Below are 20,509 nucleotides of genomic sequence, written 5' to 3' on the forward strand. Positions count from 1 at the left end.
ATCCATTGAGTGGATTTGTTCTGAGATTGGCACACCACCCCAAATCGCAGAAGATGCATGCTAATGTGTGCAGCTGTCTGGGTGGGTCACTTTCTGAACTGCATCTAGTTCCTTTTTGAAGTGTAATGACAATGAATTGGCTAAAAACAATTCATTAACAGCCATGAAAATGTCATTAACAGCTCTCTCCAAACCCATTTGTTTTCTTATCACAATGTTTTTGTCATTTGCAAACAAAACGGACTTAGTATCTAGTATTGTTACTGATGCATCAATATCACCACATGCAACTAACCTTCTGTTGGATGATGTCTGATTGACAAGTACAGAACTCTTTCCTTTTGACACAGTGCTTGAACCATTTTGTAGAACTTTTTTTTAAATGCCATAATAAGTATTTTCTGTTTACTTGTGTCCACAGACTTGCAGTATTTCAGAACAACATGTACTACCTAAACTTCTATTGGCTTTGGCTTTGGCTTTATTTATTTTGGACATCAGATTTCGACATATGTGCCTTTATTAAGTGATAACTCACAAAGAAGTACCTCAATACATATATTCCTTACTGTTAAAAGACTTCTGTCCAACTATATTTCCATATTTCACTTCATTTGTATTATAATAAACAAGTTTCTTCATTGTCTGTATAAGAGGAGGACAGGGCACTGCATTTAATAATTTATATTGAATTTATTGTAAATAGTATAAGTTTCTCACTTTACTTGCACCAGGTGACATGTTACCTCATTCTTTGACTTAGCTATCCTATTTGGGAAGCTTACGGTAGTAATTAAATCGAAGGTAATGTAACTGTTGTTATTTTGGTCATCAACTTTTAAAGTTGATTTGATTCAGCTCACCATTTCTGTTATGTGCCAGCTACCACCTTCATTTCAGCCACATCCCGCATTGTGGACAATCTGCCTATACCCAGGCATGGCCCCGTAAATCTTATCCTCGACAGTCACTTCAGCTGTTGTGTTTGCAATGCTATCTGATTTTCATCAGCTTTCAGTAGCACTACACTTCAAAAGTTTCTAATAGTTTCATTTATGCTTCTCTATTGTCCATGTTTCATACCCACACAGAGCTGTGCTCCAAACAAAGCTTTTCATGATTTTTTTTGCAATTGTATTTTATGATGTCAATTGCTGTTGCCTGCTATTGAAATATCTTTTGCCTTGAGCGACCCTTGTATCTTTCTTCTTTATCTGTGCGACAAAAACTTTTTGTCCTAGTTTAAACTAATAAGTTTTGAGACAGAATTTCTGGCTAGTACTTACCTTCAGGAGGAAAATTTCATTACTGCCAATAGTCACATATAAAAGTACACACATTATCCTAACGTTAGGAACTAACATTCCCTCTCCAGGCAGAAGAGAAAGATAATATTAAAAAAGATTCAAAAGGAAAGGCAGGTCACACAGATCCCAGGATGAGAGGGAGGTTTTTTTTGTCCTACTTTAACATCCAGCATATCCACCATCAGCATACTTGTGCCAAACACACACACACACACACACACAAAACAATGGTTTAATGAGCATAAAGAGAGTGGATTACCTTTCTATCAATGTAGTGTATACCATGATGCTCAAGAATGGAAGCATTTTATTCCATTCCACATTATCAATTGCCTTCTCCAAGTCTATGTATGCAGTGGATGTTTTCTTGATTTTTGTAAATATGCCCCCTGTTATTAACAGCGGTGTTAAAATTCCTCGGGGCTCCTGCTTCTCCTAAAACTGACCTGGTCCTCTCCTAATTTACTTTCAGTTTTTCCTTGCATTCTGTGATAAAGCACTCTTGTGGATATTTTGGATGCATAGGATGCTAGACTGATTGTGCAGTAATTTTAAAATATATCTGCTCTTATTCTCATCAGAAGTCTAAAAGTTATTTTGTTTTTGAAATCTGATGGAATTTCCCCATTTACATGAATTTCATTCATAAGCTCATATAGTTCTTCCGCCACCTCTTGGTCTGTAAGACTTCTGCTGGTTTGCTCTTGTTCTGGTTTTGAGTCCAAAGACTGGATTGATGTAGCTCTCCATGATAGTATATCCTGTGCTCATCTTCATCTCCAAATAAGTACTGCAATCTATATCCATTTGAACTTGCTTCTGTATTCAAGGTTTTGTCTCCATTTACAATTGTTACCCCCAGCACTTCCTTCCATTAACAAATTGACAATTCCTTGATGCCAAGGAAGTAGTCAAGGGTGTGGGTGGGGGTGGGTTCCACCCCCCCTCCCCAATCACTTAAATGAAGTCACATGTGCCGTGAAGTGAAATTGAAAGATGTTTTGATTTTCATTCATATGATGAAAAAGGAATTCGCACAATTGATAGTTTTAAATTATCGATGTATCAATAGCACTATCAGCTATCGCCACTCCATACTTTATCCAAAACCAACTAACACACATTGTTGGCCTTACTTGAGTTCAGTTATTTTGCTAATCAGTTCAGTTCTTACTTGCAGTTGAATTTAATGCAAGGGCTTCCATTTATTGTTTCTGCTCTATGTACTGTTGTGATAACTTCTAATTACAGGTAAATCTGTAACAAGAAAGTACAGGAAAATCAAATCTGATTCATGCACTAGTGTTCTGGCAAGTTAAAAATATGTACACTCTATTATAACAGCCTAATTACCTATTTATAGCAATTTAATGTTAGCACTGGAGTTGTTATTTGGAGACTAGTAGAGCTTTGGGGTTGCAATATTTCAGTATTTCACAAGGCAGCAGAGCAGTAAACACAACTGCAAATAACATTAAATTAAAACTGGTGCATAAAAATAGACTTGGATTTGCCTATGTTGCTGAAAAATCACATTAATCAACAAAAATATCGCCCAAATGGTGATGGTTGCATTTCCATAGAAAAAAAAAATTGCTCAAAATTCAGTCATTAATAGTCCAAATTGCCCAATCTGGTCACTTGGGTGATACTAAACCACTTCCAATATGTAACAATGGGGAGGGATTTTTGGAGAGAGGAAAAGGACATGATGACATCAAATTCTATAGTTCATTCATTTCTAAAAGATTTTTCAGCAGGTTTTTTGAATTTGTCCTAGTCGACTGCACCCTGCATCCCTGATCCTCCCCTCTCATTTATAACCTAGTTATGCTCTTGTAAAACTATAATAACTGAAGCCTTTCCAGAATTTGTATCATTATCTTCAAACTATAAGGTTTTTAAACTGCATGTACAACTACATAGAAATTAATATTTTTGTTACTTTTGTAACAATACTAATCTTGATTTGGAGAGTAGTTATTTGTTTCTCGGGCAGACAGTATTTAATTTTAATGTTAATTTGCATTAGATTTTGACAGTATGTGTAGTTCAGCGATATTTACATTGGAAGGCAGCTAGCGATCATCATTTTGTACAATATATTTGTGCATAAAGATGACTCACTTCAGGTTTTACTGCAAGAAAGATACTCTACTGTGAGATGTCTTATTTGTAATATCCTTGGAACAGTGAGTCCAACTGTCACATATTTGTAAATAAAAAGAAAACAATGGAAAATCCAGGATGGAATGTAACAATAGCGTGAAATATATATTTGTAAATAAACATGATATACGCAGTAACATACGCTGTACTTCACAGATGAGTCTCTTAGTGTCAAAGACTGTGGCTCTGTATTACCGTGGATGTACACAAACTCATTTGTGACTTCACATACATTACAAGTCTAACTGAAATCATCAATGTTAAGATCCCAAAACTGTAGCTCACAGTATTTTTGCATTCAGTTTTGTTTTATAAATCAATTTGGTTGCTTTAATTTCAAGCTGACTAGTGAAATAATAATTTAAAAAGAAGTTCTCGATCACTTAAGGAGACTGAGGAATTTCATTAAATGAAAGCTACTTAATTTGAGAGTGAATTGAGAAACTTGGGATGTGTTGATGTGCGGAAGAAATTTTGACTTGGTTTCAGATAGTTATCAATGAAATTCGTCAACAAGCGGCATAATTGAGATGTTATTTTATTTTATTTTGACTACCAATTTCAGCATTCCAGTATGCCATCTTCAGGCCCCATATGCATCTCTCAAAAATAAACGATATTGTCATACAGTGCCATATATTCCTGGATGTTGTGAATTCAAAACTGTATCCACATGCTTCATTCGAAGACTTCATTGCATTCAAGTCTTCGTATGAAGCACAGGGGATACTGTTTTATGACAGCCAGGAATATATGGCACAGTACAACAATATCGCTTACTTTTGAGAGATGAATATGGGGCCTGTTGGTGAATTTCATTGATAATTACTTGACTAGATCCCCCGTCCATGATGGCTCAACAGAGACTGGTTTCAGATAAGTTGGAAACTTAAATACAAAATTGCAATAGGAGAAAGATAGCTATTGTCAAAAGAGGTTTGAAGCCTTTAACATTCTGAGTTATTCAACACAACATTAAGATTGTTCAGCTGTGTGGTGGTGAACCTTACATTAGAAGACTGACCTGTGTTTTGTTTTTTACCATATTGCCATAAATGTTTTTATTGTTTAGTTTTGTAGTCCAAGTACTATTAGTATGAAGGGCGCCAGAAAGCAAATTATAAACACAAAATTAAAAAGTAAATAAATTTGTTCTCACAATAAATAAAAATATGATCCTTCGTAAGATCCTCTTTAAGAAATCGGAACCCCCCTGCCACCTCTGACAAAATCCTGGTTACACCTTGTTGGTGCCTATCAATCCCTTCTCGTAGTCAAGTTGTTTTTCTCCAGTACAGTTCAGTACCTCCTCATTAATTATTCAATCTACCCATCTAATCTTCAGCATTCATCTGTAGCACCACATTTCAAATGCTTCTATTCTCTTCTAATGAGAATGTTATGAAAAAGGGTAGGTACTAGTCACCATATAGTGGAGCTGCTGAGTCCCAGATAGCACAACGAAAAGAAGCTTGTGAGTGTGTTTTGTCTAATTCCAGTGAAGGCCTTTTCTGCCAGAAGCTTGCTTGTTTGACAATCTTTTTGTTGTGCATCTCTGCTTTATGGGGAGTAGCAACTGTCTTTTTCATAGTATTGTCAGTATTCCATCCTGAAGTTTCTATTCTGTTCGTGTGTGAACTGCATATTGGCCATGTTTCACTTCCGTACAAGGCTACACTCAAGACAAATACCTTCAAAAAAATTCCTAACACTTAATTTAAATTAAATTTTAACAAACTCCTCTTTTTCCAGAAATGCTTTTCATGCTATTGGCATTCTCCGTTTTATATCATGTATCCTTTTAATTCTACTACATTCCACTTCTTGTGTTTTACTTTTGTTGATGATCATCTTAATAATCTCTATTCAAGAAACTATCCATTGTGATCAACTGCTCTTCCACATCCTTTTCCATCTCTAACAGATTTACAATGTCATCGGCATACCTCAGAGTTTTTATTTTTTCTTCCTGTACTTTAATTCTGTTTCAGAATTTCTCCCGGTTTCTTTCACACCTTGCACAATATACAGGTTGAATAATATCAGGAATAGCCCTCAACCCTGCCGCCCTCCGTTCTCAATTACAGCTTCCTTTTCATGTCCTTCAACACTTGTAACAGCAGTCGGATTTCTATGTAAGCTGTAAATAATCTTTAGCTCCCAGTGTTTTACCCCTGTTACCTTCAAAAGATATCTATAAATCTACAGAAGATGTAAATGTAGGTTTACCCTTCTTCAAACTATCTTCTAGGATAAGTATTGTCTTGCATACTCCTGTTTCTCCAGAACCCAAACTGATCTTCCCTGAGGAAGGTTTCTACCAGTTTTTCCATTCTTCTGTAAATAACTCACTTCAGTATTTTGCAACCAAGACTTATTAAATTGATATTTCAGTAGTATTCACACCATTACATACCTGCCTTCTTTATAATCGGGATTATTACATTCTTATTGAAGTTTTAGGTTATTTCTCGTGTCTTATATATCTTGCACATCCTGTGGAAGAAGTCTGTCATGGGTGGCTGTCCCAAGGATCTCAATTATTCTCAGAGAATAGGGACCTTCTTTAGGCTAACAAGTTTGTCGTGGGTGGCTGTCCCAAGCATCTCAATTATTCTGAGAGAATAGGAGCCTTGTTTCTAGTTATGGCTGTCAGTGCACTGTCAGATTCTTTTCGCAGTATCATATCTCTCATCTCATGTTCCCTTACTTCCTCTTCTCTGTCTATAATACTGTCAAGCTTGCTTCCCATGTATAGACCCTCTATATATTCCATCCACGCCTGAGCTTTCCCTTCTTTGCTTGCCATCTGAGCTCTTGATATTCCTACAACTGCTTCATTTTCCTCCAAAGGTGTCTTTAATTTTCGTATAACAATATCCATCTTTCCCCTAGTTATATATGCTTCTATAGTATTGCATTCGTCCTCTAGCCATTCCTACTAAGTCACATTGCTTTTTCTGTAAATTTAATTTTTTGGATACCTGTATTCTCTTTTGCGTGCTTCCTGTGCTGCATTTTTATATTTCCTCTTCCCATCAATGAAATTTGATATTTCTGGTGTTACCCAGATTTTTCTACTAGGTCTTGTCTTTGACCCTGTGTGATTATTACCATTACATAAATGACCTGAAACCTTCCAGGTCTCATTAATATCAACATTTGTAAATGTATAGCATTTTTTTTTATGATTGTGACAATGCTTACTCAGTCTGCATCTATTCTACACAAATAAGATGCAAACCTAAATTATGTAATACAAAACATATCTGTACCAGTAATCAAATGATGTTCAGTGGAGCAGATTATAATTGTGTTTGATGATGCTGAGACAGTTTTACCTGTAGCTCCTGTACATAAAATAATTTTCATTTACGTGTACAAAAATGTATGAGATGCAGTTTCTTTTTAATTGATCAATTAGAGAAATAATCAATTTTTGAAAACTTAATGTAACTGTATAGATAAAAAAATTTACTAACAAGCAGTAGTGGGAAAATACACATATAAAAAGTATTATGTATGGAAGCTTTCAGAGTCATTTGCTCCTTCTTCTGGCAGAAGTGTTGAAGGGGAAGGAAGAGTCTTTCCTTCTCATCCCGTCTGGTAACTCTCCGTTGACCTAGGGTTCTGCATGACTTTTCTGAACTCTGCCCCTTTTCCTAAACCTCACCAGTCCTTTTCCTTCAAAAATGGTTCAAATGGCTCTGAGCACTATGGGACTTAACAGCTATGGTCATCAGTCCCCTAGAACTTAGAACTACTTAAACCTAACTAACCTAAGGACATCACACAACACCTAGTCATCACGAGGCAGAGAAAATCCCTGACCCCACCAGGAATCGAACCCGGGTGCGGGAAGCGAGAACGCTACCACACGACCACAAGCTGCGGACAGTCCTTTTCCTTCATCCCTCTTCCTTCCCCTTCAGCCATTCTGCCAGAAGAAGGAGCCACTGGTTCCAAAAGCTTGCATGCGTAATATCTTTTATATATGTGTGTTTTCATGCTGCGACTTGGTGAACAGATTTTTTATGTGACATGGTGGTTGGTTTCCCATTCACTGGTTTGTCCAGAGCCTGTGTGCTTCTGTGCAGAACAAATATGCTTCAATATGTGGAAGCTGGAGTGGTAGCTTGACACAGTTTGTCTGTAGCATTACATGTGAACAGTCCTCAAGATTGCTGTGCACAAAAGTTGACAGAGAACCATGCCTGAAGGCCTTGAAGGGTTTGATCAGGTTGATATGCTCTCGCAGTTGATGCACCAAGTCTGATCGATACTGTGTTACATAAGTAAGAGGGTTGGATTCAACAAACTCTCTGGGCAGGGGCAGTGTGTTACTGTAAACTATCTCCACTTCAGATGAGTCTACATTAAGTTTATAGGTGGTTTATAGGCTGAGCAAAACTTTAGGAAATGCATATGGCCATGAACTTACCTACCATGTGAGAGCTGCATTCAGTGTTCGATGCCATCGCTCAATTGTGCCATTGCTGGCTGGATGGTAACTTGTCGTTTTATGGTGTATGTAATCACAAATTTTGCCACCTAGGCGAACAGATCTAATTCAAAATGTCGATCCCTGTTGGTGGTTATGTGCATTGGATAGCTGAACCTCGCTGGCAATGTCAATGTAAAAGCAGGGGCTAGGGTACTGTCTTATTAGTCAGAGCTGCCTCTAGCCAATAATGGCCATCTGATTGGGAGAGTGTCCAACCACATTGAAGTGAATGTGGTCAAAATGTGAGAATGCATTAGTTGAGACAAACAGTCGGCCACAATGTTGTTAATACCCAAAATGCAATGAATGTCAGTGATGAGTGGACTAATAACCTCCAAGTGATTGTACTGATGCAGAGAAAAGGTGGTACTGTTTCTGTTGAACGCTTAAGTCAGTGTTTAATGATTGGTGTTTCCTCAGTCCACTGCACTGGGGAACTGCTCTTGACTTATGGCCCAGACAATATTGTGGTCATCAGTTCCTGTTGTTACACCACCCATGGTAAATGCCAAAGGTAGAGACTCAGCATACCTAATTACCTATAAAGTTCTTTAATTGTAATCAGTCTAGGCAGCTGCAAAATTGCTTTGACTTTAGTGTTCAGTGGTAATAAGCCTGCAGAGGATATTTGGTGTACTATAATTCAACTTCAGCTTCAACTTCTGCTGCCTAAACAAGCATTTGGCTGTTTCCAACACCACACCATAACATTCTAAATGCTGGAAACACCTCCCTGAGATTTTGGTTGTGTCGTTCCTTGGACGACAAAAACATAAGCACATTGTCTAACAAGGAGGGATCCCCGGCAGTGGGAATAATTTTTTCAAACCATTTATATGGTGATGTAGGTTAAGGTTCAAGGTATCGTATACTGCAGCCATTCACCCTTGTGCGCCTGTGTTTCCAAGTATTTGACAGAAAAAAATTTGGAATTTCATGTTATGGTATACAGCATACAAAATACTACAGGTTATCAAACTGTTGCCATAGCACAAGAGTTACAGTGTGAGTTCAAATCTTGTCAGGTGCTCTGAATTTTTTATAGTTTTTCATCTTTATGGAAATGACTTTGACCATTATTTTTATTTCTTTAACTGGTTTAAATTTAATTTTTAAAATTTCTATTCCTTTATTACATCATTTTAATTGCTGCCATTTCTTCTTCCTATCATTCTTTTTCAGCCTGGAATTTTAATTATCATTATGTATTGATTTCTATTTAATTTCTTCTCTTTTATAATCTTATGCTTTTGCTCGTGTCATTGCATCTATTATTTTTATTCCTCATTTTGCTGGAATTTTGTTTTACATATAATCCCTTCTTTCATTTAAACATCCATCTGTGTTATCCTGTGATAGTGTAATAAGAATTTATGTCTGAAATGTTTATACAGCTGTTGCCTTCCAAAATAATGTACAACTTGTAACAAAAAAAAAAAAGAAATACATTTATGACACCATTGCACAGCCAGAATAAATAGTTTATTTTATCTTTTGTTTTTTAACTACTAAATCAAAATTTTTAAATGTCTAAGTATTACAATAGAGTAATATAAATTTTTAAATTCCCATGCACAGAGATTCCAAGTGGAAAACGGATTATAGGCAGAAGAAACAAAAGCAACTGAAACAGTTAATACGCAGATTAACATAGGATCAGAAATAAAAAAAATACATTTAAACCAGTTTATTGAATGAAAATAACAACCAAAGTAATTTCGGTAAAGATTTGAAAATAAAAAATTTCAAAACATCTGGTGAGATTCAAACTCTCAACCTTTAGCACATGAGACCCACATGATAACTGCTACACTATGAAAACATTTTAATTAGCAATACAAATTTTAAAGCTGTAGAGCATCATGCAAAATTCCAAAATATTTTTTTGTCAATTATACACAAACAAGGGCCCACCAGGGTGAATGGCTGCAGGGTGTGATACCTTGGGCCTTAACCTACATCACCACTTAGATTGTTTCAAAAAGTTGATCCCACTGCTGGAGATCTCTCCATCCTTGTAGGTATGCAAAGCAAAACGGCACCCTGTACAAGATGAAGTCGATAAATCACTGCCAGGTTTGCACAGCATTGCGTGGTCTAAATGTCATGAATTTGCTTCATATAACTTCAAAGGCATGATTATGTCGGTCTTTGGTATATCCTCTGCTGCCACAGGAATGTGGATGTAGGCATTCGCACAGTTGAGTACACTGAATATTGTCGCCCCGTGTAGTGTGTATTTGTAGTCCCTCAACAATGGCACAGTGTAGTGATCAGGTACAGTTCAGGCATTCAGTGCACAATAATTGCCACAAAGGCACCAGGTTCCTACCTTCTGTGGAGCTAGATGCGGAGCAGATGGCCATGAGCTATTTGAAGGTCGGATGATACCATATTACAGCATCGTATTAAATTCAGCCTTGATGATGGCGAGGGCCCCTGGCACTAACTCTCTAGATGTACAAGACACAGGAGTCAATCTGTGGTCTCTATGAGATGTAAAGTGTTGTGTAAGACTTGATGTGGTGCACCTGGAAGTCTGATCAAGATCAGAAACTCTCAGAGCAACAAGCAGTACTCTTCATCAATGACCTGGATTACCTATACATCATGTTCTCTGGCATTATGAGTGGTATTCTTCATCGAAGACCTGTGTTACCATGACATCAGTTTCTCTGGCATTTCTGTGGCATCTGGTGGCTGCAAGTCCTGTGACATTGTCCACTACTGGAACATTGACCATGTGTGGCAAGAGTTGGTAATGCACCAAAAATTCTGCCCCAGCGATCGCCTTGGCAACATCCGCTACTATAAAATCCCATGAAAACTGAGTCATAACTTTAATTCTTCTTGTTGCGTGCTATATGTCTCAATGGCAGAATTGTTTGCAGTGGATAGACGAAATAATGTTGGTACCCTATCACAATGCACCAATATCCTGGGCAGATTACTCAGGTCAGAGGTTGTATCTATTAATTACTTCCAGGCCGATAATCTGTCAGCTATAAATATGCGCTGTGACGTGGTCAGACAGACAGTGGCACCTATGACCAACCGTCCCTGGCTTTGGGCTATGCAAAGGGGCTAGTGCATTTCGTAGCCTGCTCACCGAGCCATTTCGTAGCCTGCTCGCTGAGTCTTCTGTGGTACCAACATATTGATTGACAGGTGTCAGACACAAATTAGGTCGAGGAATAGCTACTAGATAATGTTGGTACCCTACCACAATGCACCAACATCCTGGGCAGATTACTCAGGTCAGAGGTTGTATCTATTAATTACTTCCAGGCCGATAATCTGTCAGCTATAAATATGCGCTGTGACGTGGTCAGACAGACAGTGGCACCTATGACCAACCGTCCCTGGCTTTGGGCTATGCAAAGGGGCTAGTGCATTTCGTAGCGTGCTCGCCGAGCCATTTCGTAGCCTGCTCGCTGAGTCTTCTGTGGTACCAACATATTGATTGACAGGTGTCAGACACAAATTAGGTTGAGGAATAGCTACTAGATAATGTTGGTACCCTACCACAATGCACCAACATCCTGGGCAGATTACTCAGGTCAGAGGCTGTATCTATTATCTAGTGACTACATTCCTTGTAGTGTTTGGGATCACCTTGTGACAATAATGTACTGATCTGAGCACACAGAATTTCCAGTTTTGTTGACAGAGCATCAAAATGCGCACGAGACTGGGGTGTGTGGTTGCACTACTACATGACACTGACACAGCACTGACCTGGCATAGAATTACGACTTCTTGAATGCAGTTTGCCAGACCCACCAAAGCATTCAGGAGCCTCTCCGTTTGTGAAGCAATGATTGCCTTTCTTGCAATGGCAGCCGGCTGCTCTGAAAGGCGTGTAGAATATCATCGGGCACCATCCTGGTGTCCGCCGTACTCTGGAGATGCTGCTGGTACTGTGATGGTTTCTGATCATCAATGTCCTCCTGTGTCTGTATTTGCCGGATGCAGTCCAGATGTGACAACTCTATGAATCAGTTTTGTTTTTAGCATGTTGCAGGCATTCTCTAAAGGCAGTACTGGCGTAACAAAAACTGGCCTTCACCTGAGAAAACCTGAGTACCAGATTATGTGGTCAAAAAGGGGGTAAATGAACAGCCAGTCATGACTCTGAGGGTTGGTCCATCTTCTCACAATTCTGCAGTACCAGCCTTTTTAGCGTGTATCACATTGGGGTCACCACTGACAGGAAAATTTTTGGATGCAACTTTATTTGTAATATCAATCAATTAGAGAGCTATAGTCAAGCTGGCATAAGTTCATCTCTGACAGCTCACCATACTGTTGCCAGCTTTCAGCTGTGAAGTGCTAATGGCTACAGGCAAAAACAGTAGCCATCTACAGAGTTGTGACAACACTCAGGCATTGCTGTAGAGACATCACAAAATCGCATTACATTATTGGTCAAGATAGACGCATGATGCTGCCAAACGTGGCCCACTGCAACTATCAGAGATCAACTTACACTGACTGCACTTAATACGGGTTTAGTTGCTAAGAGCAATTCCAAAATCCAACAACAAAAGAGCATACAAAAAAATTACAATAGTAACACTCCAAAGAGTAAACAGAAACCATATAAACATAGAAAAACAGTGCTCCCGGCGGCAAATGCAGAACTCAGCGGTCGCTGATTCACTTGTTAACATATGTCACTACTTCACAGACACTGTACCATTTCACTGCAACAGCATTGCTGGATGGCACAAAGGATGTTTATATGCATGAATATGACAACTGAAGCTTGTAGTGATCACTACAGTGACTTTAATTGTTCTGAGTATTTTACGTCTATTGTATTATAACCAAGTGGAAAAAAATGGTGACTGCTGAAATTGGTTGACGGCTGTTAGCAGTCAGTAACTGCATGTTCATTAATAAATAGAGCCTGGGTGGAACTCTAAATCCAAAAATGTACTTCAAAGATTGTCTCTAAACAAGTGAGAAATAGCTCACAAGTGTTTGTATATAGAGCATCATCTTCCTTCTGCATACATGTTGTGTATCATATTTCAAGGATGCACAACATTTCATAAAGGTTGAAGTCATCATTCCCACATTGACTGTTTATTACTTTATGAACATCATTTTATTTAGTGCATGTACATGAATGCCCATTTTCAGCTTAATAGACTGTTAAAGTAAGTTAAGAATGTAAAATGTGAGAGAAAGAGTATATGTGCATTGAAAATATTGCTCAGTAATCAATAAAATCAGAAATGTGGTAACACATGTTAGAAAAATCAGACAAATTTTGATTATAATAATTTAATTTTATTCCTTTAGTGATTAAAAAGCTAGTATAATTTGAAACATATTGGCCAATGAAGTAGTGTTTTGACTTGAGCAGCTGCTTTCACTCATTTTCACACTAGTGAATGTGGTTATAATAATTTAATTTTATTCCTTTAGTGATTAAAATGCTAGTATAATTGTAACATATTGGCCAGTGAAGTCGTATTTTGACTTGAGCAGCTGCTTTCACTCATTTTCACACTACTGAATGTGAAACTTTGGTTGTTCACTCTATAATGTCAGGAAAGTGTGCACAGTTTTGTAATAGCAGATGAATTCATAAGTCTAGTGATCCCTTTGTTCTGTTCAGTGACTATGTTTTTTGTCCATCTCACAGTAGTTTATTATACTGAATTTTTGAAGGAGAACAAGCGCTCTCACTATGGCAAGCAAAACATTACTTATTTTCCACTGTAAGCTGCAGCCTTTTAGTACCACCGTAAAACGACTAAGCCTCTTCCCCAATTTCAAGTTCTAGGGTGCCTTTGTTGGTTACAGCAGTGAGAATAAACATTGCTGTAACCATGTAGTGTAACTCAAGTGTTTTGTGAGGTTTAGATGGGAAAACAGATCTACAAGAAGCATGCCTTAATCTTGCCAATTTCCAGGAAAGAGAATGTGTTGTGGGACAGACAGAGAGAGAAACAGGAAAGCCACAAAATATTCTCCATATCTGTGTAAAATGCATCACACATTCTTCTTAGTTTGTGCACACCATTCTTGTATAATGAGTATCAAAGACGTAGATGAAAAGGGGGGGGAGGGGGGGGGTTCCAGGGAGTCTGGACCCCTCTAATTTGCAGTGTAGTAAAACTGAAAAATATTTCAATTTTTAGTAATATGACAAAAAAGAGTCATGCACTATCTTCAGTCAGCAAGGCCAATGATAAAGGTACAACTATCTGTACATCTATCGCCCATGCCTATTTTAGCCAAGACAAATTGTTAGCTTTCTTGACCTTAGTTGTTTTGTTAATTAGTTCAGTTCTCACTTGCAGTTGAATTTAATGTAAGTGCTACTGTTTATTGTTTTTGTGTTGTGTGCTGTTGTGATAGTTTCTAATTATTGATAAGTTTTGCTAGTGTTATGATAAGTTAAAAATATAGACATACAACTATAACAGCCCAATTAGCTATCTATAGAAGTGTAATTTAGCACTGTATTCGTTATTTGGCAGCTGGAAGAACTTTGGGGTTGCAATATTTCAGCATTCCACACACAGCAGAGCGGTAGATGTCATTACAAGTAACATTAAATTAAAATCAATGCTTAAAAATACACCTGTGTTGCCCAAAAAATGTGTGATTTAAAAAAATCACCCAAATGGTGGTGATTGCACTTCGTAAAAAAAAGTAAAATAAAATAAAATGCTAAGGGTTCTATATTTAATTGCCCAAATCGCAATATTTATTTACGCTCTTGTAATAATACAATAGCTGAAGTCAGCAATTCCATGCACAATTAAATCTTAAAATATGCATGCACTCATGCACTATCAAATGACTACACATGAATTAAAGGAAAACATACAATTTTAGAATTCAGTCTTTTGTTATGACTCATTTTATTTCATAACAGTGTACAACAACAAGTTTTTCCAAATTCTCCACCATCTTTCGGTAGCTTTGTGTGTTGAGCTGCTGAAGTAGCAGTTCCTGGATTCAGGAGGCAAGGTGGTTTGAATCTATCTACCTTGAAAATGGATTTCAGTGGTTTCCTGTTTTCAATTTAGGCACATGCTGGAGTTGGTCCCTTACTGTGGGTCACACCCATTCCTTTCTGAATATCATTCTTTCCTGACAGATTCCAGTTCCCTTAAAGATGTAGCTCCTCTGCTTAAATGAAAAGAGCTTCATCAGAGGTGAGCCAAGCACCACTTCAGAGACTCCCAGCACTATAAGCTATATGACAAATAAATAATAATACAAATTCTCGTGATTTAGGCTCATGCATTCATATACTGGGACATTCTTTAATGTGGAAAACGACCTTTCTTACAATGCAAGAAGTGAAAGATTTATACGTAAATGAGGAAATTTGGAAATTTGTAAGGCTGAATAATTCCAGATCTTTTGCAGTTTTGCCACTGTAAATTGTTCTAGCATCTCTGTTGAACAGATACATCATTACTCCAAAGCCCCTGTTGGTAATAATCATGGCATCCCAAAAAGTTAGCACTCATCCATTCCTGATCTCTTCCCAAGCTCAGATCCAGACTGAAAGATGTAGAATGTAAATTGACCTTGCAGGGTGAAGAGAAATTGGAGCGTGACTGCTACTTAGTAGTTTCCCAAATACAGCACTCGTAAGTAACTGAGGTGACAAAAGTTAAGGAATATCTCCTAACACCCTCTTTTTGCCGAGATTAGTGCAGCAACTCGATGTGGCATGGACTCAACAAGTCATTGGAAGTCCCCTGAAGAAATATTGAGCCATGCTGCCTCTATAGCCATCCATAATTGTGAAAGTGTTGCCAGTTCAAGATTTTGTGCACAAACTGACCTCACAGTTATGTCCCATAAATATTCGAAGGGATTCATGTCGGCCAATCTGGGTCGCCAAACATTCGCTCAAATTATCCAGAAAGCTCTTCAAGCCAATTGCAAACAATTGTGGCCAAGTGACATGTTGCATTGTCAGCCATAAAAATTCCATCGTTGTTTGGGAGCATGAAGTCCATGAATGGCTGCAAATGGTCTCAAAGTAGCTGAACATAACCATTTATAGTGAAGGATAGGTTCATTTGGACCAGAGGACCCAGTCTATTCCATGTAAACACAACCCACACCATTATGGAGCTACCACCGGCTTGCACAGCACATTGTTGACAACGTGGGTTCATGGCTTTGTAGAGTGTGCACCACAGTTGAACCCTGCCATCAGCCCTTACCAAATTAAATTGGGACTCATCTGACAAGACCTCAGTTTTCCAGTTGTCTGGGGACCAACTGAAATGTTCATGATCCTAGGAAATGTGCTGCAGGCGATGTCATAGTGTTAGGAAAGGCATTCATGTTATTCGTCTGGTGCCATAGCCCCTTAACGCCAAGTGTCATCACTCTGTCCTAATGGATACATTGGTCATATGTTCCACATTGATTCCTGTGGTTGTTTCACACAGTGTTGCTTGTCTGTTAGCACTGACAACTCTATGCAAATGCTGCTGCTCTCGGTTGTTAAGTGAAGGCCATCAGCAACTGCGTTGTCCCTGATGAGAGGTAATGCTTGAAATTTGGTATTCTCAGCACACACTTGACACAGGTAATTCCTCTCATGTGGCCATAATCATGTTGGAAACCTTTTCACATGAATCACCTGAGTACAAATGAAAGGTTGGCTAATATACTGCCCTTTTGTACCTTGTGTCCCTGATGTTACCGCCATCTGTGTAAGTGCATATCACTATCCCATAACTTTTGTCACCTCAGTGTATCTCTGCTTGGTGAAAAATCCGAGATCATTGACGAATGAAATGGTTGATTGATCTTTATGGAAATTTTCATACATAAAAAAGCCCCCTCTTTCACAAAATACTGGCTACGTCCATGTGAGTATAGAATCTCTTGTAGTTAAAGAAAGTAATAATATTGTTTTCATTTTTCTTTGCCTTTTTGTTTTGAAAGTTACTTAGAAATGGGTACATTTCCTCTCAAATATTTTTTCACTAATATCGTAATGTTCTCTAAGCTTATAGCTTACCTCCCTAACTACATTCCTACTGAAACCATGTTTATGTTCTAGATTCTCTATGGCCCCCCCCCCCCCCCCCCCCCCCCACACACACACCTTTCATCTGTGTCTGTCCTCATTCTCACGACAGATGAACCCCTTTCAGCCTGGCATGTAAGTGACCTATCTTATCTTCCAAACCTTTCCAAATCCGTCCCTTGGACCACTGCACATGCAGTCAGCGCAAAACCTGAGCCTGAAGGAAGCAGAAAGATCGCCCAAGTTAGCTAGCAGCTTATTGACACCTCACTTAATGGAGTTGAAGAGATGAGAATAGTAGGAACACAGTACAGCAAGATGTGGCACAAACAAATAATGCTCCAGTGCCACTTCTGGGAGGTCTTTAGGTGATATACTAACAACAAACTGCTAGTGATTCTATCACATGTCAGGAATGCTCAAAGGAAGATACTGGCCTCTGTGTCTCAAAGTATAGGCCTTGCACGGTGATAAGTAATGCTGGTACATGATGTGGGAGCTTACAGCAATCTTCATCAGCATAACCCCAGGGAACAGGGTGCAGAGAGGCTGGAAAGTGTTTGTGACACAAAGGGCCACTTTATTCAATGAAAGCTGAAATGGTCACTGACACAAAGTGGTGGCTTGAGCATTGGGGCTTCACTTATGGCAGGGGGATGCCACAAGTGCACTATAATACTGGAGGTACACTTGAGTGTCAGACAGTCACTCAGAGGGACTCCATGTCAGTTGAGCCTTGGGCAGACCTAGAGTTTGCTCTTGCTTCTGCCACTCAATACTTTGCATCATGTGTCTTCTCCAAGCAAATTTTGTTCTTGTACTGAGTCAGCTCTTGTCCTTCGACCATTTGCTTATGCGATCATTAAAAGTAGTCAGTTGGCATTTTGCGTTGTTTCTGCGTCCAAATTTTCTTGACAGAGTTTCCTAATTCAGAAAATATTCAATTAGACAGTACCACTTGACAGGTAGTTGGGCAGACTTTCTCTGATCTAATGTGAAGCAACATCTAACTGCTTGCTGAGTGCATCAATTTCTTTGCAAAGATGGAACTAATAGCTCCAAAAGGTAGGATAGTTTCTCATACTTTTATATATCTATCGATAGGCCTAAGAATATTCTCACTTGAAGATAAGTATTGGCCAACCATTCTATCTCATAATTTATTGTTTTCTCAAGTGATTTGTCCTCTTGACATTCCTTGACATAAGGAAGAGGTAGGTGGCAGGAATATGGCACAGAGAAAGAATGCTCAGGTGTAAATGGAGATACAGAAGAAATTTTCTTTGTGGTCCCTATGGGAGAAATACATGGGGGAAGGGGGGACTGAACCCTAGATTCTTCACGTAGTAGTGATTCTTGAAACTTCATAAGCTGATCAATAAATGGTTATTTCCATGGGATACTAAATTCACCTACATTTGTCATATAGTCATTCAGTGGTAACATAAATTTGACAGTAAAAAAATATGCCAATCATTCAGTAAGAGTAGTGGGTAACTTTAATTTGCCTCATGTCCAAAGCCCACACTTGAGATAAATATTTTAGACCTCCTGGCTACATAGAGATACTATATTTTTGAGAATATTGTCAAACAGAGGGAGGGGTTAGCAACCATGACTCTATTAAAGTGATATTGAAGACAAATAGTTTATCAACAAGTCTATGAGAGTATTTGTGTTTTGTAGTAATTGATGATCACAAACCTGCTTAACATTTGAACTAAGAATATTTAGTTTAAATTTAACAAATGTATATGAGCTGACACATCAGATTGAGCAGCAAAATCTTGAAACTTAACTGTGTTTGGCAGAACAGTTAACTGCACTGAATACCTTTAAGTGTAGATATGCAACATCTAGCTGAAAGCCTTTGAAATTCAATAGATGCAGACCTGTTCAAAAATGCTGATTTAGGCAACACCCAAAATCATCTATGATTCAATAAAAGTTTATCATGCCAAATTAAATTTAAACCTAATTATGTTTTCCTTTGAAACAAGGAAGCTTGAGCTATATCAGATGTGGTGGTGCCCTGCAAATTGGGCATGAAAAATTCTGTTGTAAACAATTTTGCATGTCCATCTAACACAGAATACTCGACAAACTGTTAACAATTCCCCTAGATTTCCAGTGTCCAAGTTCATTTTGCGAACCAGCTGCAATTCTCACAGTATTGATGAAATTAAATAGCTTTATAACTTCTATGTGATTCATTAACATGGCCCATCCACTGCTGAAGTTACTGTTAAACACATGCTGACTACCACAGGAACCCTCAACTGCCAGTTCTACAAAACCAACCCACCAACTGCTCCTACCACATGGCTGATTATCATCGGGGTCCCACACTAATTTCTCTACTTGCCACCACTCCCTGCTCCCCTGGCTTCCTATTCCTCTATAGACTCATCTCCCTGGCGTCTGACTTCATAAATTGGTGTCAGAATGTGTCTCACAAGTACAGTGCAAATTATTCATAATTTCCACAATACATCATGTGCTTATCAATGAAACAAGAAAGATGTGCATAGATAACAGAATATTCATAAGTGTTTGGTGTTGTTCCTCAAAAGAAAATTATCTCTTATTTCTGATCATGGATTAAGATTTGAATAATTCATTATCATTTTCTCCTAATTTGCATATTTAATTCTATCACAAATAATCATCAACTTACCTATGTAAATATGAGTCAGTTTCATCTTATGACCTAGAATTACACTGTTAATGCAATCCCAGAATGGCATGTCATGTGTGTCAGTCTCTGTCTTACCTCTAAGTGTCTGTAAACTAATCAATTCTTCTATTCTATTACCTCACACTATCACACCTATGTCAGGTATCGTATGTAAATTCTGTGCAGCTAACCTGATCGCCCTTAACAAGAGCTAATCAATGACACCTTGTTTGTCACAATCAGATTGATATCAGTGAAGACATAAATTTTACAAATGTCAATGCACTTTGTGTAAGATGACATCTGAATCATTTGTGCCAGAAAAAAATAAATAAATAAATAAAATAAAGCAAAGCCAGGTTAAATTAATTCTGTTCTTTTACTCTCTTCATGGTAGTATACATGCATATTATTTATTTTATCTGCCACCTATAGTTATGTAGCCCCTCTGTGTGAATATTTTCCTTCATCTGCCATTCTATTCCAAACTCAGAACAGAGGCCATTTCCGGCCCCCAGAATGCTCATCTCCAGAGGTCTTTTCTTTACATTATTCCTATAGTCTGCGAGTGTTACCTGCCTTCTAACCACAGCAGCACTCCGTCCTACTGGGCCCTCATGCCACGCGCTAGAAACTATCACCTCTTTACAGGAATAGTCCATGCCAAAATCCATCAACTTACATGTAGAAAAAGTTGTGGTTCATTAACTGTACATGAATAATACTTTTAGATAAATATATTCCAAGTAAGGTAGTAAACAATGGCAAAGACGCACCTTGTCTTAACAGAAACATTTGCAGAATGGTGTGTGAAAAAGAGAGAT

Source organism: Schistocerca americana, chromosome 3, assembly GCF_021461395.2.
Source record: "Schistocerca americana isolate TAMUIC-IGC-003095 chromosome 3, iqSchAmer2.1, whole genome shotgun sequence".
Classification (NCBI taxonomy): domain Eukaryota; kingdom Metazoa; phylum Arthropoda; class Insecta; order Orthoptera; family Acrididae; genus Schistocerca; species Schistocerca americana.